General features: G+C 40.2%; 1 protein-coding gene across 3 annotated transcripts in view; it reads left to right on the forward strand.

Moving 5' to 3' along the window:
* The first annotated feature begins 1,753 nt into the window (after nucleotides 1-1,753).
* SPATS2 (spermatogenesis associated serine rich 2) overlaps nucleotides 1,754-25,111 on the forward strand; it is a 149,901-nt gene continuing 126,543 nt past the window's right edge. Inside the window, exons 1-3 of one of the 3 annotated variants that reach the window (XM_042946429.1) lie at nucleotides 1,754-2,040; nucleotides 2,799-2,878; nucleotides 14,697-14,747. The gene's annotated coding sequence lies outside the window, so the exon portion shown is untranslated. The remainder of the gene's footprint in view (nucleotides 2,041-2,798; nucleotides 2,879-14,696; nucleotides 14,748-25,111) is intronic. The other 2 variants (XM_042946428.1, XM_042946430.1) reach the window with 2 other exon arrangements.

The raw sequence follows: 25,111 nt of genomic DNA on the forward strand, positions 1-25,111 counted from the left end.
CTACAACACTTTGCACTTTTTGTTTCGACACTTTTCACGTGCTATTATAGTTAATTATTTAATAGCTTTTATCCTCCTTTACAATAGGATACTCTTCTTGGGGATAATCTTGCTTTTATTCTTCTTTGTAAGCGACCCAAAACCTAGAACAATGCTTACCACTCATTGGGTACTTATTTCAATTTAGTGAATGAAAAGAAAGCAGATATTTGGAAAGTTTGCTTCTATTTGAATATTTTGAGAAAAGATGCAATAGTAAGCAACCTATGTATAATGCCCTTGCTAGCTGGGTGACCTAGTCTTTTGCTTATTTAGATCTGTAAGTGATACGATTGGATTAGACCAGGCTTTATTAGCCAGGGGTCAGTGGGCTGCGGGGTATTTTTGACCCTCCAACCTCGTGCAAAGTTAAACACAAAGGACGAGGCAACTTCTGGGTATCTGAGATCTGGCTATCTGAGATCTACTACATACACTACTTCATTGCAGGTACTGCGACTGCAGTAACGAACATCTGGAAAACAAACCTGTGCCTGTGGTGTCTAGCTATACATACTCATATACACTTCCAGGTTTGTCGCTGATGCCTGTCCAGAGTTCCTTAAGCTTTGGCCTCTAAAGCTAAGAACATGGGGACAGATCCTGATTAATCTTTTCAATGCTGTCTAAATCCCCAGCCTCTGGCCGCTCCTAATCGACCACCGACTAGTTGACGGTGGGGTGAGTACTTCACACTTTCAGGACACTGGGTAGAAGGTTGCACAAATACTACAGACGGTTCTGGCCCTGGGGAGGTTGGGAATCTGATCATGAAGTCAGAAGGATATTTAACAGAAAGATTCACTGGCGGCCTGACCACAGCCGCATGGAGGAATGTAGACGGCTGAGCAAACCAGAGATCCGACTCAGAAATGGGCTTGGGCAGCGTCTGGCATACGTGGTAGAGAACCTTCAAGTCCAGAGGTTATCCTGCCCTCGATCCCGCACCGGCCTCTACGGACTCCCAGGAAGCTGAGCGGCCGCGAAGTCCGGACGTCCGGGAGTTGCCTGAGGTTGGGGACTCTGAAACGGCCTTTTGGAGTCAAACTTGGGTCGGGAAGCAGGCAAAGGAGAAGGCGCTGGAAGGCCATGGGGCGGAGTCGTGAGCAGCGAAAGGCAAGGCAGCCTGAGAGCGCGCGTCCCCGCGGGAACCTAGATATTATAAAGCTCCTCGCAAGGTTCCTCTCGATGCGCCCGCCTTCGGCAATCTCCGGGGGAGTTTCGGCTCTTTCCGGCAGTTCCAGCTCCGGCCCTTCACTCCCAGAGCGCGCTGTTACCCCCCTCCCCACGCCGCCCGGCTCTTTGTGGGCCTGGGCTGTTCTGCACGTGGGCACATGCTCTAGTACTACCCGTCCCCACTTTCATCTAGTTTGTTGCCGACCCACTCCTCCAATCCCTACCCTTCCTCGTTATTCCCAGTTCCCGGCGACGCCCGAGCACCCTCAACTGAGGCGCGCGACCCGGCGGGCGGTGCGAGGCGCGAGGGTTTGGGTCTCGAGAGGAGCGGTAACCCGACGGACTGGAGCCCGCCTCCCGCCCGGCGCCTCTCCACTCGCAGATCTCTGGCGCGCGGGCCGCCTCCCGCCCGGCCTTCGCGCGCCGGGTGGCTGCAACGGCCTCGAGCTCGGCGCGTTGGGTTCGCGCCGGCGCGAGCACGCGCCTGTGCGCTGGCTGGCTGGCGCGCACGCGCCCGAGCGGGCTCCGGGGCGGGGCGAACAGCGCGAGCCCCGGCGAGGTCGGTGTGGATCCGCTGGCACTCCGGCCCCCAGCCGCGGCTGCGATCCCCAGCCCGCCGCCCGGCCGAAGCCGGGAAAGGGGCGGTGGGGGCGGGGCGGCGTCCGGCTCTGGGAGAGCTAGGGGAGGAGCGAGGCGGCGACGGCGGCCGCTCTAGAAGAGGAGGAGAAGGAGGCGGAGGAGCTCCTTTCCTCTTCTCAGACCTCGGAGCGTCCGGGACGCAGAGCCCGGAACTGGGGGGGGACGCGGCGTCTGCGGGGTCCCCGGGTAGGTGAGGCTGAGGGTGCTGGGTGGAGGGGTTGGTGGGGTGTAAAGGGGGGCACAGAAGTGCAGAGAGCGGGCTCGAGGGAGGGCACGGCGGAGGGGGTGGTTGTTGGGGGTTGGGGTATGGACAGGAGGGGGACGTGAGCCCTTTGGGACCCGGAGTGCCCAGATGGTGAAAGCCTTCTGGGGTCAGTGGGGCAGGCCGAAGCACACGGGTCCGAGTTGGGGGGTTTCCAGAGCACAGGCCAGGGAAACAATGGAGTAAGGGGGGACTCTGGTGTGAGCGTGTGTGGGGGTATTGGATTTTAAGAAACAACGAGGGATCGAAAAGAATGAAAGAATGGGTCGTTTGGGTTGAGAAGTACAATGAATTGGGAATGCAGTGGGTATGCGTAAGGTCATCTGCGTGGGTGTCCGAGGTCCTCAGGATTTGGGGGCAAAGTGGGATTTGGAAAAAGATAGAAAGGAATGGGGGGGCGGAATGGAAAATAAGGCAAAGGGTGGCAGAGAAATAAAATAGATGTGGTTTGGGCTTGATTTAAAGTGGAAGGGTAGATCTTGTTTGAGAGTACAGGGTAGGTGGACTAGAGTGGCATCTTTCTCCTAATTCATCCAGGATGATTGGGTTCTTTTGGAAGGTGGGTCTTTCTCAGGCATGTCCCTCTGCTGAGTACAAGCTATTCTTTTAATAATTTGGTTATTTATGGTCAATTTCATCGGTGAACCATCCCTGTAATATTTATTTCTCTTATGTTCATCAGGCTACTGTGTGTAATTTACCTGTGGTTAATGAAGCAGAGGAGAACATATCACCAAAAATAAGCATCTTGCTCTGAATTAGGTCAGTGATAATGCAGAGTTCAGGGTGTTTGGGGGGAAGAGAACCAAGAGTTTGTTTTCATTTAGACCCAAAGGTGGTGAATAGCATTGATAAAATCGAAGTTATCTATACTTTGTTAGAATTGCAGTTTCTCACTGAGAAATGTTCATATACCATCTGCTACTGGATTTATGCTCTTGGGAGAGTTTGGGTCTGCCTCAAGAAATTCTTGATGCTGATTTCAAATTATCAGGCTGCCTTTTACCTTCCAGTTTGAATTAAGGTGATTTGAAAATACTGTGGGAAAATATTTCTGGGTCATAATCTTGGCATTTCCTTAATACTTGGATTTCCAGACCAAATATTGAATGGTTCTAGATACAAGATTGCCGATTTTGAAATTGTATTACCATTATGTGTTCATAAATAGTTGATGTTAATCTTTTTATTTGTTGGGTATTAAGTTTTGCTGACTCACCTAAGATTTCTGGGAATTTATCTGTTTATATTTCTCAGCTAGGTCTTGGATAGTAGCATTAGACTAGTTTATAAAGGTCCAAAATAATGACCTCAGTTGTCACTTTTCTTATATCTTACAAAAACTGAGTAAAGCAAGGAGTGTCTTCATTAGTGATAATGTGGCTTTTTATTGACCTCTTACAGTAGATGAGGCAAGGTGCTAAGTTTGTTTTGCATGCATTATCTCATTTAATTGAATCCTCACAGTTATTTCCTGTGTTATAATTAAGAGGTTAAATAACTTGCTATGGTCACAGAGGTAGTAAATAAAGCTGCATTCACACTGGGCTCTGTTGGATGCCTTCTTTAGAGTCTTTGCTGTCTGGTTCTACTTGCCTGTCTTCCTCCTCCTAATCTTGGTTGTAGTACAAGCAGCATGAATTGGTTGAATCTTGGGTTTGATATGATAATGGTGATTTAGATAAAGATTGGGTTAGTGGGCTATATCTGTAGACTTTATAAATGTTTATTGCTCTTGTGAATTAACAAGTCTTCTGGGGTCCTGTTAAAGCTCATCTTGCTAAGGGTTTGACCTGTGAACAGGCTTATTATTTTGTTTAGTCTAGTGTACTGCTGAAGTACTGTGCCTAGGTGGCGCTCTTCCTTGTAGAAGTCAACACAACCAGTTGTGGAGTCAGAACCAATTAACTTTGGAAAACAATTGAAAATTGTGGAGAGCTCAAGTGCCCTCCCAAGCACCTGTTGAGTCCACAGTTGGTACTGGCATTATCTCTAAATATAGACAGGATCCTCTTAGAAACCAGGAGTGAAACAAGTAGAACTGAGAGAAACAGCTGGGTCCTGAGGGAGGAGCCATAGGTTGCTGGCCAAAAACATCAGCATAGCCCCTGGGGACTGATCCAGGAGTGGCAAAGGGCTACAGATACTAGTGAATGGCAGGAGGGGAGGTTTGAACATATATGTATTCTTGGCACTGAACTCAGTGTTTTATGTATATTACTTCATAAGATCTTCAAACAACCCTTATAAGGCAGATGTAAACATTATCCCTGTTTTTGAGATGAGGCTGAAAAGGGTTAGTGTACAAAGTCACTTAATAAAAGCAGTAAAGAAAGTTATTATCATTATTATTATTATCATCATCATCATCATTGCTGCTTGCTGTTTCCTATTGTAGTGGTTCCAAAATTAAACTTGGGAATTAAAGTCACTGTTTAGGATCCGCTGTGCTTCTTGTTAAGAGTACAACTGATTATTTCATTCTTGTTACTTCCATTGGAGACTAGAAGGAAGAGCTTGATTTTTTTTCTGATTTAATTGTTGGGAAGGAGAGCCCACTCATTATTTAGTAAACGATCTCCTGTAGAATATAATTCAGCTTCCTCAGCTGCTTAGTGTAAATCTGTAGCAACATGAAAATGGTGTGTCCATCCCTCCTATTCCGAGGTCTTGACTTTCAGGTAAGTTATCTAGGCTGTGGAGGATGACAGTAAAGCATGCTTGTTACAGACTCTTACCACTTTTCTTGATGTTTTTGACACAAAACTGTGACCATCATTCTTGCTCAGTTACTTTAAAAAGTTGTGGTAAAATATGGATTATGTAAGATTTACACTTAAACCATTTAAAGTGTATGGGTCAGTGGCATAAAGCACACTTACATTGTTATGCAGCCGTCACAACCATCCATCTTCAGAACATTTTCATCTTCCCAAACTGAAACTTTGTACCTATCAAACAACTCCCATTCCTCTCTTCCCTCAGCCATTCCCCTTTCTGTCTCTATGAACAGGACTACTCTAGAGGTCTCATACAAGTAGAAGTAGTAGAATAATAGTGTTTGTCCATCTATGTCTGGCTTATTTCACTCAGCACGATGTCTTCAAGTTTCATCAACGTTTGAGCTTGTGTCAGAATTTCATGCCTTTTTAGGACTGAATAATATTCCATTGTATGTGTGTACCACATTTCGTTTATCCGTTTAGACACTTAGGTCATTTCCACCTTTTGGCTGTTGCAAAAAGTGCCGCTGGGAACATTGGTGTGCAAGTATCTGTTCCAGTCCTTGCTTTCAGTTCTTTTGGGTATATGCTAGAAGTGGGATTTCTGGGTCGTATGGTAATTCTCTGTTTCATTTTTTGAGGAAGTGTTATTACTTTTAAATGGTGATTTTATTTGTGTTCACCCGAAGGTAGCACTTGGCCTTATGTTTGAAGGATGATGTTTTCTCTATTGACTTTTTCTATACTGTTTGTAGGACACTTGTACTGGAAATGATTCAAAAGGAAATGATTTACCTAGTTGTCACGGCTCTCTCTTAGCTTCTGTCTATTTATGTTTATGTATCATGACATCTGGCAAGCACATTCAAATACATTTCAACTTAGCAATAAAAGTACTTTTGAAAATCTTTCAGACAGTTCAGCTGATGAGGAAAATGGGAATATCTGTTGTAAAGTGTGAAATATATCCAATGTGGAAGGAACCTTTTGTTATATATATATAGATCTTTCCAATCATACCTGTAAATGTAGATAATCGCTTAAAAACATTATCTGTGGGGCGTGTGGGTGGCTCAGTCAGTTAAGCATCCTACTCTTGATTTCGGCTCAAGTCATCTCTCAGTGAGATTGAGCCCCGTGCTGTTAGATGGAGCCTGCCTGGGATTCTCACTCTTCCTCTCTCTCTGCCCTTCCCCCATATTCTCGCTCTCAAAATAAATAAATAAACTTAAAAAATACTTAAAAAACCCATTATCTATACGTGTGTTTGAAAAATGGGTCAGTAGTATAGAGCATTTTCAGTTCTCTTCGCTGCCTTTGAAATCCGGTGTGCTTTTCTCATCTAAAGATGTTTTACATGCTGCTGGTTACTGTTTAACTTGTTCATCCCTTCATTCATTGAAAAAAGTTTGAGTGCCTGCTATATGCTTTAAATATTTCAAGAAGGTAGCTGTAATGTAGGAAGTAAAATTGGCTCAAGTCATTTTTTTTCTCCATCTCTCTCTCTCTCTTTGAGTTCTCACATAGTACCAAATATAGTTGAAATAGCTGCAGACTGATAGTGAACTCTCTCTTAGGGATGGGTCTAGCCTCCCATTTCATTTTTTCTAAATGTCACAAGGGGGTTAATTATCCCTGCGTCTTGCTTCTTGAGAGTATTGTTTACAAAGGGACTTTCGGCTCCTATGCCATTTTCTGGGAGCTTCACAAAAGAGCCCACACTTACTTAGAAGCGGTCTGTTTTGGGGCACCCGGGTGGCTCAGTTGGTTAAGTGTCTGACTTCGGCCAGGTCATGATCTTGAGTTCGAGCCCTGCGTCGGGCTCTGTGCTGACAGTTCAGAGCATGGAGCCTGCTTCAGATTCTGTGTCTCCCTCTCTCTCTGCCCCCCCCCCTCAAAAAAATGAATCAACATTCAAAAAAAAATTAAAAAAATAAAAAGAAGCAGTCTGTTGGTTCTGAAATACAGTTGACCCTTGAACAATGTGGGAGGAGTTAGGGGCACTGACCCCTGTGCGGTGGAAAATTTGTATATAACTTTGGACTTCCCAGACACTTAACTATGTATTATATATTGTATTCTTATGGTAAAGTAGCTAGAGAAAAGAAAATATTAAGACCATAAGGAAGAAAAAATATTCTTTCAGTACTGTATTGTATCAAAAAAAATCCATGTATAAGTGGACACATGTAGTTCAAACCTGTGTTGTTCAAGGGTCACCTGTATTTCTAAAAATTTAAAGTTGTAAACACCTTATCTTTAGGTTACTGGATATTAAGATTTGGTTAGAAGCCAGCATTTTGTTCGCCATGTTCAAATCTACCGTGGTGGTACACAGATTCTGCAGGATTTGAGGATATAGCCATTAGCTTAAAGGCAACTTCTACAGTCATTGTCCTATGACTAATTTGTGGCTAGGGGTTACATCGTGATTCTTACTAGTTCAAACCCTACGTAACAACCTTGGATTGCTGGTAAGAAAGAGGATTTTTTTTTTTTATATGACTTAATTAGCAAAATAACATGATTACTAGTGTGGAATGTGTGTGTGTTCTTTAAAATTGGCTAAAGGATATTGGGCCTGAGGAGAAGGAAATTTGTGATGAGGACATTTTATAATTTATTTGGGGAGTAAATAGAGAATCTCAATCAGGCTCTGCACTATCAGTGTGGAGCCCAATGCAGGGCTCGAACCACAAACCGTGAGACCATGACCTGAACCAAAGTCAGGAGTCGGATGCCCAACTGACCGAGCCACCCAGGCACCCCCGTTATATGATTTAGAGGAGTCATGGTAGGTAAGTGAAGATGCTCCCCAATGATATTACTTCCTGTTGACCTGTAAAAGACTAGAAAGACCAATGTGTACAAGTTGCAGTCTTGAGGATCCTCTCTTGGGTACATGTGATATGTCCAGGAGTAAATTATTTGCTGTTGTTTCAAGGCTGCCATCAGTAGTAGAGCAATACTTGTCTTTAAATTACCCATTTTGTCTCTGATTACATGTCAGTGTGGTCAGCCCATTGCTGGCCCTTCCTGGTTATCTTCTGTTATGTTGATTTGAAGTGTGCATTAATGTGTCGTGGCAGTGACTCTTCTGCTTATTTTGTTTGGTCATCCTCTTGGTCGTTAGAGTAAATTGCCTTCATCGCCTACCTGTGTATCCTGCACACGCCTTCAGTATAAGCATCTCATCATGAGAAGCTCCCTCACATTTGATGAAAACAGTCAAATACATCTATAACTAAGATGAAATTGCAGGAAACTAAAGTATTGTACTTGAATGGCAGATGATACAGAACCACCACAGACTAAATTAGCCATAGCTTAGATGCAAGCTTGATGTTTTGTTGAATCTTACTGGTCAGTACACACTAGGTTTCTTGAGATGGTTATCTAATTCCTGGTTGACAGTGCTGTAAACAAGGCTTAGTTGGGTAATCTTTTTCATCTCTGTCACTACACAAATGTTGTATTTTATGTTGGTTTTTAAAAAGTTGATATTTGACGTTTGTCATTGTCTGCCTGCCCATTATGTTATGATCCTGTAAGTTAGACTACGAGATATTATTGTGTGATGTTACTGTAATATGGGAGCATAGGAAACAGCGCAACATTAGTGGTTACTAAATCTGTTTAGGCATCTAACCTGAAGTGGTAGAAAAAGCTCCTAAAATGGAGTGTATTTGGTATCTTCATGCTGATTACTTGTTGCCTGAAATCTTAACATTTAAGTAAGATTAGAATTATGTTCAGTTTTTATGTGATTACATTTTTGATTTGGCAGTAAAGCTGAGAACACATGATTCTTTCACTCTACTGGCTAATTATTTCTGTTATGAAATAGCCCCAAGCATATTATTTAAAAAAAATATTCTTATTTATTTTTTGAGAGAGAGAGTAGAGTGCAAGTAGGGGAGGGGCAGAGAGAGAGGGACAGAGGATCTGAAGCAGGCTCTGTGCTGACAGGCTGACAGCAGAGAGCCTGATGTGGGGCTTGAACTCATGAACTGTGAGATCATGACCTGAGCCAAAGTCAGACACTCAGCCCACTGAGCCACCCAGGTGCCCCAGCCTCAAGTATATTATTAAACTTCTTGGCAACTTTAGTTTTTGATGCCTGAAATGTGGATCTACTGAGTGGTGTTAGTTATAATCTAATCAGGCTAATACTGATAATCATAATCAGTATTATAATCAGGCTAATACTGATAATATATTTATAATATTTCTGTGCTGTATTATTTTTCTTCTAATTTTTTTATTAAAATCGGGAAGCTGTTAGAGTGCAAACCTCTTGTATCACACAGAAGTTGCTAATATATTGGATTATAGATAGCTGGGCATAAAATTAATTTTGGGGGAGAGGGGCTTCATTCTGTCAACATCGAAAAAAGAAAGATCACAAGTCTGGTGCGCAAATCCACGTTGAATCTCTGTTCCTGTACCTACTGCTTCTGTGGGCTTGGTCATCTTTTAATTTCTCTGAGCCTGTGTTTCTGAATTTGCAAAATTGGTGAAGTAGTAATCCCTACCACAGAGTTGTCATGACTATTAAATTTTTTTTAGGTGAAATTCACATAACATAAAATTAACCCTGTAAAGTGTACAGCTCAATGGTATTTAGTAGATTCACAGTTTTGTACAACCATCACTCTATCTAGTTCCAGAACTTTTACATCACCCCCAAAGGAGATCTCATACCCATTAAGCAGTCACTCTTCATTCTCCCCTTGATGTATCTATTGGTAACCACCAATTGGCTTTCTGTGTCTATGAATTTACCTATTCTGGGTATTTCAAATAAGTGGAATACTGTAATATATGACCTTTTGTCTTCTTTTACTTAGCATGATGTTTTTGAGTTTTATCCATGTTGTAGCATGTATCAGTACTTTGCTCCTTTTTATAGCTGAATACAGTTCCATTGTATGGATGTATCATGTTTTGTTTATCCTTTTATCTGTTGATGGACAGTTGTGTCATTCTCACTTTTTGGCTGTTGTGAATAATGCTGTTATGAACATCCATACACCAGTGTTTGCATATCTGTCTTCCGTTGTTTTGGGTTTGTAGTGGAGAATGGAATTGCTGGGTCACAGAGAATTTTTATGATTAACTTTTTGAGGAACTGCCATACAGGTCCAACTTTTTGAGGTACAGCCCAGTGGCTGCACCATTTTACATTCCTAGCAGCAATGTTTGAGGGATCCAGTTCTCTGCATCTTTGTCAACAGTTGCAATCTTCCTTTCTTTTTTTCTTTTTCTTTTCTTTTCTTTTCTTTTCTTTTCTTTTCTTTTCTTTTCTTTTCTTTTCTTTTTTATTGTAGCCATCTTAGCTGTGAAAGGATACCTTATTATGAATTTTATTTGAATTTCCTTAGTGACTACTGATATTGAACATCCTTTCATTTGCTTGTTGATCATTTGTGTGTCTTTTGGAGAACTGTCAAGTCCTTTGCCCCGTTTTTCATTGGATTGTCTTTTTATTGAGTTCTGATCATTGAATTTTAATGGGCATGAAACAGTTCAGTGAGTGCACATAGTATGCACCTCAGTAAATATTTTTAGCTAATAATATAGTTACAAGTATTTTTGCTACTTGGGGCCTTAATTGGAAGGGGACTTTGCCTAGCTTTTGCAATAGGACTGCAGAGGCAACAAAACCTTTGTTGTCAATAAAGTTTTGACTATGTCAGTGTCGATACTTTGCTTTTAATTGATGTCCCCAAATTAAGATTAGAAACACTTATGTAAAAATCAGTTTGTCTTTGGCAAGAATCAGAATATCATCAATGTTTAATTTATTCCTAAGAACTATAAAGTAGTAGTGCCATTTAGTTATGTCTGGGATTTAGATCATCTTTCTTCATTCTTCCCTATTATGAGACATTTGTTGTAAATGCTGCAATCAAAACTTTTTGAAAACTGGGTCAGGGAAACCTTCTTTTTATATTTACTGGTATGGGTTTCCCCAGGTATCTGAAAGTAGAGCTATGAAACTTTTTGTAAGTCTAAATGGCATAAAGTGAAGAAATGTTTACCATTAATTTATATGGACAATTTTTTGAGCATTCCCAGACCCAAAAAATAACCTCTTAGGCTTTTCTGCTACCTTAGGACACGTCTTGCTATTGGATGCACAAAATAAATTGAGATAAAGCACAGATGCTCACAGACACAGTTCAAAGCTGTTGCAACTTTGATGTTGAGATGCTGAGTGTAGTTCCCAGGGAGGGAGCTTGGGGGCACCACTCAGCGTGTGGGGTGTGCACAGCTTCTATAAGAGCTTGCTGCAAAATAAATACTGAAAGCTATTTTTGCTTTTTGCCTTTTTTAGAAGTTTATTTATTTAAGTAATCTCTGCACCACCCAATGTGGGGCTCGAGCTCATGACCCCCGAGGTCAAGAGTTGCATGCTCTTTTGACTGAGCCAGCCAGGTGCCCCTTGCCTTTTTTGTGAAAGTGAAAATCCTCTTTGGATTTCCTTCAGTTAGTGGAAACAGGTACTAATGTAGATCTTTTGTAAAAGTGAAGTGGTGTAAGGTGAACTTTCGGAAAGCAAGGGATACCTGTATGTGATTGATGTATTATTTTTATGTTTATTGTAACATGGCTTTATGGGCTGGTCAAAAGAAGATAGGTGAGAATAGGAAATCAAAGTAATTAGTTTAGAATTACCCTCCTGGCAGGATTGTACCATCTTGAACTGATGAATATACTCTGACAGGTTTGGAGTATTTCATTTCACTATGTCATGATTTGGAGTGGGGCAGTAGTTTTAAGCAGAATATACTGAAAGCTGTATGCAAGTCTAAATTTGGTTATTTTCTTGGGAAAGGTAACAAAGGGAAGTGTAGGCTTTCAGGGACCGGTGATTATTCAGATCCCTCCTAAGTCACTCTCCCCCTGTACTCCCAAGCTTTATGTTCTATATGCTTCAGCTCTGAACCCTCCTGCCTTTTGTGATGTTTCTGTGCCTTTGCCCATTCCATAAACTCTGCCTGGAATGCCTTCTAAATCCATTGGTGACTCTCCTTCCTGCAGTCTCTCAGGCAGACTAAACACCCCTCCTTTTGAGCTTTGAAATCTGTTACATACTTTTCATAATAGCACTTGTCATAGTGTACTTTAAAAAATGCACATGAAAATTTTAAAGCTTTGTTAAATTTTAAACAAAATTAAACAGTACAGAAGTAAAACAAGCATAGGGAAGGGGCAGACACACACACACACACACAGAGAGAGAGAGAGAGAGAGAGAGAGAGAGAGAGATTCCCAAGCAGGCTCTGCACTGTCAGCTTGGAGCCCCACATGGGTCTTGAACTCAGGAACCGCAAGATCATGCCCTAAGCTGAAATTAAGAGTCAGACGCTTAACTGACTGAGCCACCCAGGCGCCCCTGTAACTTACTCTTAATATATCTTGGAGATTTTTTTTTCACATTGTTATGTGCAGATCCATTTTATTCTTCATGGTGTTTATTCCATAATATGCATATGCCATTTTATGTAATCATTTCTCAATTGATGGATATATATACATGTATGTGTGTGTATATGTATGTGTATCCCTTGCAATTTTCTAACAATGCTTCAGTGAACACTTTTTTATAAAATTCTTTTTGGACCTATGTGAGTGTTTCTCTGGATTGCTAGAAGTGAAATGCTGGGTAAAAGGGTACAAAAGGGTATATTCTTCTAAAAGTTCTGGTGAATTATGCCAACTGCTTTTAAAAAAAAACCTTTTTAGTTTGAAATAATTTTAGGTTTGCAGAAGAATAAAGATAGTACAGAGAGTTCCCATATACTCTTCCCCCAGCTTTCCCTAATGTTAACATCTTTCATAACCACAGTACATTTATCAACGCTAAGAAATTAACATTGGTACAATAGTATTAAATTATATAACTATTTGGATCTCCCCAGTTTTTCCACTAATGTCCTAAAAAGTTCCAGGATCCAACCCAAGATCCCGTGTTACAGTTAGCCAGCATGTGTCTTTAGAGTCTTGCAATCTGTGACAGTTTCTGTTTTTTTCTTGTCTTTTTCACTGTCTTGACTCTTTGAAGAGTACTGGTCAGATATTTTTTAGAACATCCCTAAATATAGGTTTGTCTGATTTTTTTTTTTTTTTGAGTTTATTTATTTATTTTGAGAGAGAGAGGGAGAGAGAGAGAATCCCAAGCAGGCTCTGCACCAGCAACACAGAGCCTGACAAGGGGCATGAACTGTAAGATCATGACCTGAGTGGAAATCAAGAGCTATATGCTTAACTGACTGAGCCACTCAGGCACCCCTAAGTTTATTTACTTATTTTTAAGAAGGGGGAGGGGCAGAGAGAGAGAATCCCAAGCAGGCTCTGTGGCTCGATCTCATGAACCACGAAATCATGACCTGAACCGCAATCAAGAGTCAGACACTCAACAGAGTGGAGCCTGGAGCCTGCTTCAGATTCTGTGTCTTCTTCTCTGACTCTCCCCCATTCATGCTATGTCTCTCTCTGTCTCAAAAATAAATAAAACATTAAAAAAAAATAAAAGTTCCACCTATTAATTTTAGCATTCCTATACCAGTTATTATTGTGGCATTCTAATGGTTATTTTCTATTTCTCTCATTATTCCTACATTTATTAATTAGAAATTTTCTGTAAGGAGACTTGTACTTTATTCCCCATTTATTTATTTAATTTATTTGCATCATTATGGACTCATGGAATTTATTCTTTGGATTATAACATTTTTTACTTTTTCGCTCACTAAATTACTTTCAGTTTTTTTCATGTCTATTTATTTTTGAGAGAGAGAGAGACAATGCAAGTGGGGGAGTGGCAGAGAGAAAGGGAGACTATGGGCTCCAGACTCTGAGCTGTCAGCACAGAGCCTGATGCGGGGCTCCAACTCACAAACTGTGAGATCATGACCTGAGCTGAAGTCAGACGCTTAACTAACTGAGCCACCCAGGTGTCCCTGCTCACTAAATTACTTTAAAATAAGAGTTTCCAGTTTATATTCCCACCAAAAGTAGATAATGAGCTTATGCACATACACCATTGGCTGTTACCTGATGAATTAAAGCATTTTTTCCCCTGATTAAACATAAGGCTGAATATGTTGTATATCTTCATTGACTATATTTCTTTTTTTTAAACAATTTTTAGAATGTTTGTTTATTTATTTTGAGAGAGAGAGAGACAGCGGGGGGAGGAACAGAGAGAGAGAGGGAGAGAGAGAGAATCCGAAGCAGGCTCTGCACTGTGAGTGCAGAGCCCAACGTGGGGCTTGAACCCACAAACTGAGATCATGACCAGAGCCAAAACCAAGAGTCTGACACTGAACTGACTGAGCCACCCAGGTGTCCCCATTGACTATATTTCTTTGTCAATTGCCTTTTTATATACTTTGTCCATTTTTAAATTGTTTTTCTTTTGTTTTATGGAAGTTTTTTACACTGGGTATTAATCCTCTGTAAAATATATATATTTTTTCCTTTTGGGAAGAACATGTTTTCCTTCTCTTCTTCTTTAAATTACAAAAGTAATATGCCTGTTGTAAAACATGTAAAGTGAATAGCAAAAGTCTCTTTGCTGCCTCTTCAGTCTCATTCCCCATACATATTACCTTTTTTACCTCACAGGCTAACAGTTTGGTATTTTCCCTTCCAGAATTTTTTCTGTAGAGCAGAAACATATATGTATCTGCTGTGTGTATGTGCAAGTATGTATGTACATATAAAAGCATACACTTTTGATAAAAATGGAATCATAGAATATTCTTCAGTTTTGCTTTTATTGCAGATTTAACAAATTATAGAATCTTAATGTGTTGAAATGTATGTCTCATTCTTTCTCTCACTAGATTGATTACAAGCTTCTTTGTACAGAGACTGTGATTCTTCCCACCCTAAAGGTATTCTTTTTCTGTGTAGATGACATCATTATTTATCCATTTGCTCATGCCAGAGACATTTCGTTTCTTTAACAAAATTTTATTGAGTGTCTACTCTCTGATACACAAGAGTGAATTAAGGTAAAAAATCCTTGCCTGCGTGTAGCTTATATATTAGTAGGGGAAGGCAGATGTTAAGCAAAGAAGTAGAATGTTTAGTATTTCAGTTGGTGATGATTGGTATTAAAAAAAACCCACCCAAATAAAAAACAAGGAAGGAGATAGGGACACTTTATGAACATGTGACTGTGTGTGTGTGTGTGTGTGTGTGTGTGTGTGTGTGTGTGAGAGAGAGAGAGAGAGAGACAGACAGACAGACAGACACTGAAGGGTAGTTAGGGAGGGCCTTGTTGAGAAAGTAATATTTGAGCAAAGACTTAGAAGTCATCTTTGATTTTCTCTTCCTCATACCTCACATCAGATCTGTATCCAAATCTTACTGATTTTATCTTCAAAATATATCTCAGACCTGTCCATCAAGTAGGTGGATTGATTTGGTGGTAGATGTTTGTGGAAGTTTTCTTCTGATTGTTTTAATATTCTCAATGAATTGGGAATCAAGTACTCAGCTGAGAGGATATGAAGGAAATGATGGAGGTTTGTGGAGGGGGGAAGGTGTGAAATGTTCAAGCGAGTGGGAGAATGGCCGGCCACAGCAGGGAAATAGTGTAAGATTTTCAGGTGGCATTAAGGGCCCCTTGAGGTTTGTGGTCATGAATTTAAAATGAGATTAGTCAGTATGTTTTTGTTCTTGCAGCCACATTGAGCTGCAGGGGTTTATGTTTGGAGTGAATTTAACCAGGGATGGGTTTTTACCAAGATAGTGGAATAAAACATGAGAGGGTCAAGGGAATAGAGCATATGTGCAAGGGGGTGGTTATGATAATATACTGGTTTAAATTGCAGAATTTAGGGGCGCCTGGGTGGCTCAGTCGGTTAAGCGTCCGACTTCAGCTCAGGTCACAATCTCGCGGTCCGTGAGTTCCAGCCCCGAGTCGGGCTCTGTGCTGATGGCTCAGAGCCTGGAGCCTGTTTCAGATTCTGTGTCTCCCTCTCTCTCTGCCCCTCCCCCATTCATGCTCTGTTTCTCTCTGTCTCAAAAATAAATAAACGTTAAAAAAAAAATTAAAAAAAAATAATAAATAAATTACAGAATTTAAACCAGGTGAGGAGGAAAGGAGGCCATGAAGTGGCTAAAAGATGGTGAAAAGATGATATAATCAATGAATTGAAGGTCTCATTGAGATCAAAAGATGTTGGAATTTGGGTATGTGAGAGAGCTATAAAAATAGTAGGTCGTGGTCAGACAGTAGGATATAAAAATTGAGATCATGGGGGTGTTATCATGCCTGGGCTGCATGGGTGAAGGACAAAATCCTTGGAATCAAGGGATTCAGAGATGTGAAATAGGAATTCAGAGAGATGGAGTATTAGATCATCTGTGTGAAATCACTGAGACTTAAGATAGGATCTGTGTTGTGGAGAGTCACAGTGTTAGGGTTCTCCAGAGAAAAAGAACCTGTAGGATCTTTCTTTTTCTCATCTATATCTATATATCTACATTTGTATCTGTATATATCTAGAATCAGATTTATTATAAGGATTGGCTCACATAATTATGGGAGCTGAGAAGTCCCATGATCTGAGGTCTGTAAGCTGGAGACCCAGGAAAGTTGGTGGTGTAAATTCCAGTACAAGATTAAAGGCCTGAGAATCAGGAACACCGTGGTGTAAGTTCCAGTCCAAGGGCAGAAGACTGATAGAAGTTCAGCTCAGTAGTCCAACTCAGTACAGGCAGAGACAGAGAATGAATTCTCTCTTCCTCTACCATTTTTATTCATACCCATCCACACTGGGGAGGGCCATCTGCTTAACTCAGTCTGCCACTTCATATGCTATTCTTATCCAAAACACCCTCACTGACACATCCAGGTATGGTCTTTACCCCAGATATCTGGGTACCTCATGATCCAGTTGAGTTGACACATAAAATTAACCATGACAGCCAGGTAATGGGTAATAGAGTTTTCACATGATATTCAAAGTGGAGGTAGGGAAGAGAGGAGACTGATTTGGAAGCATCAGTGCGGAGCAAGGAGGGCAATTTCCTTACTCCTAGGTCCAGTGGTATGAAAGGTGTGGGAAGGAGAACTTTCACCACTTAAGGGGTGCAAAGGGAGTATGGCCTCAGAGGAGAACTAGTTTTTTTGTTTTTTGTTTTTTTAATTGGGACAGAGAGAGACAGAGCATGAACGGGGGAGGGGCAGAGAGAGAGGGAGACACAGAATCGGAAACAGGCTCCAGGCTCCGAGCCATCAGCCCAGAGCCTGACGCGGGGCTCGAACTCACGGACCGAGAGATCGTGACCTGGCTGAAGTCGGACGCTTAACCGACTGCGCCACCCAGGCGCCCCAAGGAGAACTAGTTTTTAATTAGAATAAGAAGTTGAGGGAAATGTTGAGTAGAAGTTGAAAATGTAGGGCACAGTGGAAGAGTCTCAGAATTTGGAGAGAGGTGTGTGGCACATGGGGACAGAGCAGGGGATGTGTACAACTGTGTGGGGATTAGAATATGGGAGGTGAGAGGTCTGAAAGTCTGGGGCTTCTTTTGATGGACAGCATAAACAGGGATAAAGTACCTGAACAGGTTAGGACTGATAAACAGCAGGCGGATTCTGGAGGTGAGGGTGTGAGTGTTGGGAGGGAAGGAAGGGGAAGGAGTTCTGGATCCTAGGGAAGATCATGCTGATTTAAAATTTTTAATTCATTTTAAAAATAAAAATTGTGTACATTTAAGGTGTCCATCATGATTTTTTAAATTTCTACATTTCTTCTTTTTTTTAATGTTTATTTTTGAGAGAGAAAGAGAGGCTGAAAGAGAGGGAGACAGAGAATCCCAAGTAGGCTCTGCACTGTCAGCTCAGAGCCTGATGCAGGCCTTAAACCCATGAACTGTGAGATTGTGACCTGAGCTGTAATCCAGAGTTGGGCGCTTAACTGACTGAGCCATCCAGGTGCCCCCATCATGATGTTTTGATATACATATAGACAGTGAAATGATTACCAGTCACTAACATATTTTCTCACATAATTACCTTGTGTGTGTGTGTGTGTGTGTGTGTGTGTGTGTGTGTGAGATGTGAGTACCTGGAATCTCTCTTGGCAAATTTCTGGTATTCAGTATGGTGTTATTAACTCTAATCATCATGCTGTACATTAGATCTCTGAGCTTATTCATTCTGTATTACTGCAACTTTGTACCCTTTGACTAACATCTGTCCCATTTCCCCCACTTTTCTGCTTTTGGTAACCACCTTCTATTTTCTGGTTCTATGTATTTTTTTTAAGTTTATTTATTTTGAGAGAAAGTACAAGTTAGAGGGACAGAGAGAGAGAGAGAGAGAGAGAGAGAGAGAGTGTTCCAAGCAGGCTCCACACTGTCAGTGTGGAGCCCAATGTGGGGCTCAAACTCACAGCCTCTGAGATCATGACCTGAGCCAAAATTGGATGCTTAACTGACTGACCCACCCAGGTGCCCCTGCTTCTATGTATTTGACTTCTTTAGATTCCACGTATAAGTAAGATCATGCAGGGTTTTGTTTGTTTCTGGCTTATTTCACTTAGCATAATGTCCTCTAAGTTCATCCATGTTGTGGGAAATGGCAGGATCTCAGGAAGGACATTTTTGTTCCAAATACTTGGACCCACTTTTTATTATTATTTTTGTTATTATTTTTTAAAGTTTGTTAATTTTTGAGAGCGTTTGAGGGGGGGGCCAGAGAGAGGGAGAGAGAGAATCCCAACAGGCTCCACACTGTCAGCACAGAGCCCAATGCAGGGCTCAAACTCATGAACCAAGATCATGACCTGAGCTGAAATTAAGAGTCAGATGCCCAACCGACTGAGCCACCCAGGCGCCCTGGACCCACTTTTAAAATATCTGTGCATGGCAGGGAGAGATTTCTTACTCCAGAAATAAAGGGTTTTCTTGTGATGAATCCTGTGGGCTCTCTCCTGAAGACTGTGGTTAATGAGTTTTGCTTCTTTAAATCTTATTGTGTCTGATATTAATATTAATAATATTGAGATTTCTTTAGATTAATATTTGTATAGCATATATTTTAATTTTCCTTTTGATTTTCTGGCTCACTTTACTTTAAGCATATGTTGGTAACCTATACATAGTTGGATTTAAAAAGAAAACAATTTGATAGTCTATCTTTTGATAAGTTTCATCTTATTTAGTATGATTACTGATACTTTTAGACTTAGGTATGCCATTTTAGTTTATACTTTTTTTTAAACTTTTCATCTTATTTGCCTTGTTACACATATATAGAGAGATCCTGTTTTTCTTTTATTTATTTTCAAGTTGAACATTGTATTTCTCTTTAGCAATTAATCCTTCAATTTTTAACATGTGTACACAGTGATCTCTGCCTTCCTGAGCAATACAAGAACCTTAGAATGCTTTAAATCACATTCCTTCTCTCCACCCCACTCTGTTTTTATTGTTTGGTATTTTAGTTTTACTTTAAATCTTGCTTCCTGTGAAGTATTTCAAATGCACAGATTAAAAATAGAGAATAATATAGAAACATCTGTGTGCTCACCTCAGTGCTTTGTCTCATCTTAATTATTGCAGTTTGCTTAATATCTTTTTTTCAAACTGACTTTTTTTATTATGGAAATTTTCAACATTACACATGTGTGGAAAGAATATAATGAACTCCCATGTATCCTCATCTAGCTTCAGCAATTAATATTTTTTCCATTCTTGCTAACATCTATCCTTCCCTCTCCCTTTTGATCAGTGGCTTTGGGTTCTGTCAACATGATCCATCTTTTTCTAAAAGTTTTCCATGAGCCTTTTATCTAATGGTTTTTGCAGCCACTGATGATTTTTGCCTAGATCCATTCTTTGATTAAGGCTTGCAAAATAGTGATTTTCTGATGCTATTATTATTCTGTGTTTGTGAGCTGGAATCCTTCTATAATGAAGAATTTTCCTTTGTTAACTCTTTGATTACTCTGAAATATGGTTTATACAGAAGAGGTGAAACAAATGCTTTGGTTCTTTTTCTTCATCAGTGTTTAGAGTAATGAAATATGAATTAGTGCCCTACTAACGTCCAAAAGTGACCAATGAGTTTTTTGTTTTAGAGTATGATTATGAGTCAGTGGATTTTTATGTATTTAATGTGTTGCAGGCACTATAGACATTATTCTTACTGGTGTTCACATTGTCCTATTTTGGTGTACTGGGACCCGTTTAAGTCGGCTCTGTGTTCTTTTAGTAAGTCTCCAATAGTTGTTTATAGGTTTCTTGCTTTTAGACACAAGAAAATATCCCAGGTTCATCTGTTTATTTCCTTCTATAAACCTACAATCAGCCATTTCTCTAAGGAGCCCTGATTTCTTTTATTGAGAAGTGGTATTTAAAGACCACAATTTAGACATCCGATTTTTTGTTTTTAAGAAAACATGGAAATTACGTTGCCCTCCTTCCTTCCCCAGCGGTAGCCACTGTAACATATTCAGTGACAATCCCTTGCATGCTTTTAAAATTTTCACTATGTATATGTACACAAACTGTACAGAAGAGTATTTCATTGGTTCTAAGATGCATATTTCTCCAGCACCCCATTTAATCTTTGCATTTGTGATGTGTTTTTACAACCGATTATAGTTTAACTGGCAGAGCTTTTTCTTTTCTTTTTTTTTTTTGGCAGAGCTTTTTCTTAGTGGTTTGTCAGATGACAATGTGTCTTTTCTGTGGCTTCTTAGAAAACAGTATTAAATTATAAAACAGTATTTTATAAATAGAAAACAGTATTTTAATTTTTAAACTTTATAAATGCAGCATCATATTGTGCTTATCTTTGGGCAATTTGTTTTTCTTGCTCAGGATGGTTTTTGATTCTTGTTCCTTATTGTAGCCTTAATTTAAGTTTTCTGTGTTTAGTTATATGGCTGTACATTAAAAAAATTTTTTTACCTGTTAATAACATTCAGGTTGCCAATAATTTTTACCCTTTTTATCAATTTTTAACCATTACAAATAATGTAGTGTGTACTTTCTATATGTTTTCTTATGCTAATGAGTGAGAGTAGAGTTTCTGGTCTTAAGGTTTGTGCAGGTTCAGCTTTCTAGGTATCATCAAAATGTTTTCCAAAGAAGTTGTTTCAGTTTATACACCCCTCAGTAGTATATAAGAATTTATTTTGCTCTATGCCAATCCTGGATTTTATTGAGTCTTTGTAACTTTTGCTGAACTTATGAGTGTCATACTGTTTTATGTTTTAATTTGCATTTCCTCCATTGTTATGAGTTTGAGCATATTTCAGTTTGTTTATTGTCTCATAAGTTTCCTCTCCTGTATTATTTGTTAATTGCTATGGCTTATTTTTCAGTTGAGTTGTTTGTTTTTGCTTTTGTTTTTGTTTTAAGCTGACTGATAGGTATTTTTAATACATTTGGATACTAATCCTTTGTGATTGTATACAGTGCCAACTGTTCTAATCTTTGGCTCTCTCTGCCTTGTTTTTTATAAATGAACTTTATAACAATAGGTGTTATGTTTGAAGTGTAATCGACATAGAATAAACTAATGCATTTACAGTAGTTTTGACACGTGCTGTGAAACTATCACCAGAGTCAAGATAATGAACATACCTATCACTCCACAAGTTTTCTTGTTTCCTTTGTCATGCTCTCTCCTCCACTTTCCTTTCCTCCAGACAACCACTAATTTCCTATCACTAGTTCAGTTTGTATTTTGTATTTTAAAGTTTTTAATCTTAATTTTTTTTTTTTTTTTTTTTTTTTTTTGAGAGAGAGAGAGAATGTGAGCATGAGCAGGGGAGAGGCAGAGAGGGGGAGAGAGAATCCCAAGCAGGCTCTGCACTTTCAGTGCAGAGACTGACGCAAGGCTTGAACTTATGAACTGTGAGATCATGACCAAAGCCAAAATCAAGAGTTGGATGCTTAACTGACTGAGCTACCCAGGTGCCCCCTAAATTTTTTTTTTTTTTAAGTTCCTTTCCTCCTTTATATCCTTTTCCTCAGAGGCACTTTTAGCTTTTTTAGTTAACACTTTTTTTTGTATTTAGGTACAGAGTATTACATATTCTGTAAATAATATGCTTGTATTGCTGTTTTGGTACTATCAGTTGTATGATGCAACACTATTTTATGTACTACTGAAAAAAGGAAATAGGCCCAAGATGGGTAGTTTGTAAGAGACTCCACATAAAGCTGGGAAACTACATGAGAATGTAAATGAGAAATAAACCCACCACACAGCAAGTGACAGAAGGCATGTCTCAACCCTGGCATTGTATAGGAGGGGTAAAACCTTTCTTGGGGGTTTGAACTGGTTCTCAGTCTGAACTCCACTAGATACTCAAGTGGTACAAAAACTCAAGCAGTAGGGCACCTGTGTGGCTCAGTCGGTTAAGCATCTGACTCTTGATTTCTGCTCAGGTCATGATTTCAGGGATCATGATTTCATGGATCAGAGCCTGCATCGGGCTCTGCACTGGCAGCGAAGAGCCTGCTTGGGATTCTCTCTCCTTCTCTCTCTCTTTCTCTCCTTCAAAATAAGTAAACATTAAAAAACAAACAAAAAAAAAAAAACAAGCAGAGATTTTAACTAAAGATTATTTTGATTTGGTAGTGTCATAGGTACTTGGAAGAAACATAACAATTGAAAGATATCATTAGTTGTGTTTGGATTTCAGAGATGTTAAAATATGGGGGCAAAGGCATTTTTGAATCAGTGAAATATGGTACCATGTGCTAGACACTGTTCTTTCGTGGTGTTAGAGAGGTAACTGTGAACAAAACAAACATCTCTATTCTCATTGAGCAGATGTTTTGGAGAGGGTAACGTTTAGACAAAATAAGACTATGTGTGATGTGCCCCAATATTGCAGATATGTAAATAAGATGAAGACTAAACATTGACCATTGCGTTTAGAAATTTGCATGTTGTTGCTAATCTTGGCAGGAGAGGGTTTGGTGAAATAATCAGGGACCATAAGCCCATTGGGGTGATTTTGAAAAAGAGGAAAGGAATTTGGAGATGGTGAGCATAGATAGCTTCTTCTAGGAGTTTTGCTGTCATGGAGAGCAGAGAAATGGATACATAGCTGGAGGGGAAATTGGAGTTAAAGAGTTGTCTTTTAAAATGAGAGAAATAATTGCACACCTGAAAGAATATAATGTCATGTGTCAATTATACTTCAATAAAAAAATAAAAATAAAATAGAAATAAGAGTGTATTTATATAATGCTGATGGAGAGGATCCATAGAGAAGGAAACAGTGCTGATGCAGAGGTGGGAATGGGGAATGGCTGGGCAATGGGGAATGGGCTTGGAATCTGGTATCCAAGTGGAGGCATTGGCCTTAGACAGGAGCAGTCAGCTCTGCCACAGTAAATGACAGGGAAGACAAGGCAAATGGGAACCGATGCGGGTAGCGCTAGTGAGTGCTTCCTATTTCACTGGGAAATTGAAGGAAGGGCAGCAGCCAGGAGTGAAGGTGGAGAGGAGGTGTTGGTGACTTGAGAGAGGAAATAACATGAAATGGGCCTGTAGGGGAGTGGGAGAACAAATGGATAAGGCGAAGGTCATAGGATTGTCACGTTGAGCCAACAGACCATTTGAAGTTAGTGATTGTGAATGTTTAAGTGAGATTGTTTGGTATGGTTATGTGGGTGTGTGTTTTTGTTCTTTTCATTTCAAAGCCATGTTTAGCAGCATTGGTATAGACACAGATTAGTGAGACAGTTGTATTTTTTGTTTTTAATATGTTATTAGGGAAAACTTTAAATACACAAAGTAGAGCTCTCATGTACTCAGATGTACATCTCACGTACACAGTTTCAACAGATATTAACTAGTAGCCAATCTTGTTTTATCTGTACACTTACCTATTTCCACCCTTCCATATTATTTTGAAGCAATCCCAGACATCATATTTTATGCATAAATATTTCGTATTTTATGTCTAAGAGATATGGCCACTTGCAAAAAATATTATTACCATGTAAAAAAATTTAATAATTCTTTAATATCCAGTTTCCTGGCAGTTTCCAAATTTCTAGTTGTCTTTTGAGTGTCCTAAAGTGTTTAGCTGTTTGATAAGGAGTTGTATTTAATAGGGGTGGGTGTTCTTGCCAGGGAAATATGAAGTGAGGGAGGGGTCAGGACTCTTGAGGTGCATGCAAGGAAATGGACCTCAATCTAAGCTATAATGGACTTTGAACTCTAAGCTAAGGTGGGAGATGAGGACATGAGAGGGGAGTGGGATCAATGATTTATAAGTCCTGGTGAGGTCAAAGTATTGTTGGAGTTGGGGTGCTAGAGGGACCAACCTGAAAAGATAGGAAATAGTGATTGGAGGGTGGGTGCAGATGAAGTAGAGATTATGGAGGGACTGTAGTTACTGTGTTGGCAAGTTCTAGGACGGGGTATTGACTGAGGGAGTGAGTGGCCATGGTAGGGTAAAGGGTGGGGTTGTTGCATGTGAGGAGATCAAGGAGATGAGAGGGCCAAATAACACAGCAGTCATCTAGGTGAGCATTTAAATCATTTGCAATTATGACAGTCCAGTGAGATAGGAACTAAAATCTCGGAGGCTTAAGAAGTGGCTCGGGCATATCCAGATGAATGCAGCGGTGGGGTGGGAGGTGGTGGCATGGTCTGACAGGAGGCTTTTTTTAGGAAGGAAGAAAGAGGAATAATCTGGATGCAGAAGTGAGGGACAAGGTGAATACCTAACTCTTCTGCTCAGGCCCCAGTAGTATAAGGAGTGTGGGAGAGGAGGAACCACGGATAAGACTGTAGAAAGAGCAATGGCCTCAGCAATTTGATTTCAGCTAGAGCAGGAATTGAGAAAGGATGGGAGAGAGGGGGAGCAGTTCGCAAAAGGGGATGTACCTAGCCATATGGGGATGAGAGGTTAGGGGATTTGGGATGACATCAGAGTCCTCGAATTCTTGTGGTAAGTGGCATAAAGAGATTAGTAATGAGATTAGTCTTGATGTCTCAGGTAAATTGTAGGATAAGCACATGAGGGATAGGAGTATGGGAAGAAGCTCTAGAGTAAAGGGTCTCTTCATTTCTGCCTGTGCTGGTAGAGAGGCTGGGGGAGTGGCAGAAAGAGCTGCAGCTCTATTACTTGCTCTCCACTCCTGGGACCAAGGTGTTTTACAGTAAGAAGCTGTTAATGCAGTTAGTCAAAAGTTAGAATTTCCTGTTCTATTCTCTGTTGTTTACCTTCCCTGCCTCTATTTTCTCCCCTTTCTTACTGAGAACT

Source organism: Panthera leo, chromosome B4 (assembly GCF_018350215.1).
Source record: "Panthera leo isolate Ple1 chromosome B4, P.leo_Ple1_pat1.1, whole genome shotgun sequence".
NCBI classification, from domain to species: Eukaryota; Metazoa; Chordata; class Mammalia; order Carnivora; family Felidae; genus Panthera; species Panthera leo.